The following is a 2,818-nucleotide window of genomic DNA, read 5'->3' on the forward strand; positions in this document are numbered from 1 at the left end:
ACAGTCAGTTCCCTGAAGAGCAGCGGGGCCGAAGCCCCCGTCCCCAGCCACACGAAGCGACAGCGCAGCTTTTAGGAGCAACTCATGCCCCAGGGGACCCGTGCAGGGGCACTCTCTGCGGCATCGCTGGGATCGGTCCCAGCTGCAAACCTCTCCAAGGGCCAGCAGCCGCAGAGTGACTACTCTGTTCTGTCCCAGCGAGGGAATACCATGTAGCCAGGAAAATGGCCGAACTCCATCTCTGGGGAACCACGTGGAGGCCTCATACACACATGATACCGGGCAAAAGAAACCAGCAGGGAAATAACAGGTGGTGTATAATCCCGTTTCTATACATTGTAAAGCTTGCAAGGATAAATTACAGTGTTTCCAGATGAAGAGTTCGGTGGCCAAAGCGTAAAGAGAAGCAAAGAAACAATTGGCATTAAAACCTGGGATCTAGAACAGTTATGTTGATGAATCTACTTGCAAGGAAGGAAAAGAGACACAGACGTAGAGACTGGACTTGTGGACACAGTGAGGGAGGAAGAGAGTGGGAAAAAGGAAGAAAGTAGCATCAGCATAGACACATTATCAGGTGTAAGATGAGTGACTGATGGGAACTTGCCGTGAGTCACAAGGAGCCCAGTCTGGCTCCTGTGATGACCTGGAGGGATGAGATGGGGAGGGATGGAAGGCCAAGGAGGGAGGGGATGTATGTATATGGCTGCATACATACATATGTGTATGTATGTACATGTATATGTATGTATGGATGGATGGATATGTATATGGCAAATCAGCAAATTATGGCTGATTTGCATTGTTGTATGGCCACAACCAACACAACATTTAATTTTTTTTAATTTTTAAATTAAAAAAAAAAAAAAGAAAGAAAAACCAGGAAGAACTGGGAATCCCCTGGTGGTCCAGTGGTTACGATTCTGCACTTTCAATGCTGAGGACCCAGGTTCAATCCCTGGTCAGGGAACTAAGAGTCCCACAAGCTGCCTAGGGGGAAAAAAAAAATGTGCGTTCCTGCTGGCTGTTAAGAAAAAAAAAAAAAAGCCAGGGAAGAGGGAGGAGTGTGACCAAGCAGGGGGCTGTGTTTCTGGGAGCCAGGAATGGTCTACTTCTTGATCCCTACAATGGTTTCCTGGGTATTCCCTTCTTTATGTTCTTTTTTTTTTCCCCTTCTGATCTTTTCAGTGACTGTATCACACAGTTTTAATAAAAGGGCTTCACAAAAGCAAAGCCTGAGAAATTCAAGACTAGCTCGGGGAACTGGGGTTTCAAAAAAAAAAAAAAAGCAAACTCTGCTCAGCTGCTGTGATGCCTAACAAAGCTGCAAAGGCAGCCCCAACCCGCAGGCTGTCAGATGCACCAGGAGCGAGCGTGATGCAAGCTGTGGAGATGAATCCCTGCATGAAGGTTTCACAGAAAAGAAGTCTGTCCTTGGCCGCCCACCCTTCACCCGTACAGCCCCAGCCTGGGGGCTCGGCGGCTCAGAGAGGCTGGGGGAGGCCCACCTCTCCCCGCCCCGGAAGCTGCCTGGCCCGGCTCCCCTTCACTTCTCCTGATGCCAGAAATCCTGGCGGAAGAACAGGCTCCATGGTGCCAGAAGGGGAGGCTATAGTGCCGCCTGGAGACAAATCCCCGCGGAGTCTGTGCCTCCCGTAGAGAAAATGCTGCTCTCCGTCTCCGGGCCCTGCGGGCAGAACGTGCCCCAGTGGCGCCCGGCGTGTGACCGCGGGGATTCTTGCCCGTTATCCTCAGGCTCCGGCCACGGTGTGTACTTTCCATCAGATTGGATCGTCCAGCTGAGTTTTGCGGCGTCGCAGACAAAACGAATCAGATGAAGGTCGCTGACCCCAAGTGCACCCGACTGGCCCCAAGCGGCTTTGACTTTATGGCAAAGAGGGAGGCGTCCTGACGCCTGTGTCCTTATCCCTAGGTTAGGGATGTCATCAGGTCGTGAGTGTAGACTGCCCCGTCCTCAGAGAAGCAGAAAAAGTCCTTTTGTTCTTTTTCCCTTCACATGCAGTTTACAGAGTCTGCTCCTGCCGTTAACAGGAGAAGCAGAGCAGGCTGTGGTCTAGGGAGGGCCCCCGCGGGCCTCGGACGGCGCCGGCCTGCGCGGAGACACAGGCGGCCGAGGCCGGCGGTCTCACTGCACCTTCAGCTGCGGGCCTCTGGTGGCGACCCCTCCCGACTCACGGTGTGACCACCTGTGAACCCCCACTTGCCTTATCTCTTCCGTCCCTGGGCACGGGCTCCGGGGCACACGCCCCGTGCCTGGCACGGCGCCCCTGCAGTCACTGGTCCCTCTAAGTGTTTGCAGAATGCAAGGGAGAGAATCAGCAGGCGCGAATCTCAAAACCATCCGGTGCCTACGGTGGGTGCCCCGTGCATACTTAACGTGCCTTCTCACAGCCAGTCTCTGTGGTCGGTGTTGACATCCCCACGTTCAGACTGCCTCAAAACTCTCAGAGCCGCGGTTCCCACACTTTTTGGCCCCAGGGACCAGTTTTTTATAGAAGACAATTTTTCCACATCCGGGGTGGTGGGCGTGGCTTTAGTAGGATTCCCATAAGGAGTAGGCAACCTAGTTCATGCCTGCGCTGGGCACAGTAGGGTCGGAGCACCTTTGAGAATCTAATGCCTCCACTCATCTGCCGGGAGGTGGAGCTCAGGCCGTATGAGAGCGTAAAGAGGGGATGGAAGTACAGATGAGGGTCTGCTCACGCGCCCACCTGCTGCTCAGCTCCTTCCCTGTGGCTCGGTTCCTGACATGCCAAGGACCAGAACCGGGGTTGGGGACTCCTGTCTTAGAGGACTT

The 2,818-nt window shown here is 53.8% G+C and overlaps 1 non-coding gene across 1 annotated transcript; it reads left to right on the forward strand.

Moving 5' to 3' along the window:
• The first annotated feature begins 896 nt into the window (after positions 1-896).
• TRNAE-UUC lies at positions 897-970 on the forward strand. Its single transcript has one exon. It is a non-coding gene; the product is annotated as a tRNA-Glu (tRNA).
• Positions 971-2,818: the final 1,848 nt, after the last annotated feature.

Source organism: Cervus elaphus, chromosome 28, assembly GCF_910594005.1.
Source record: "Cervus elaphus chromosome 28, mCerEla1.1, whole genome shotgun sequence".
NCBI classification, from domain to species: Eukaryota; Metazoa; Chordata; class Mammalia; order Artiodactyla; family Cervidae; genus Cervus; species Cervus elaphus.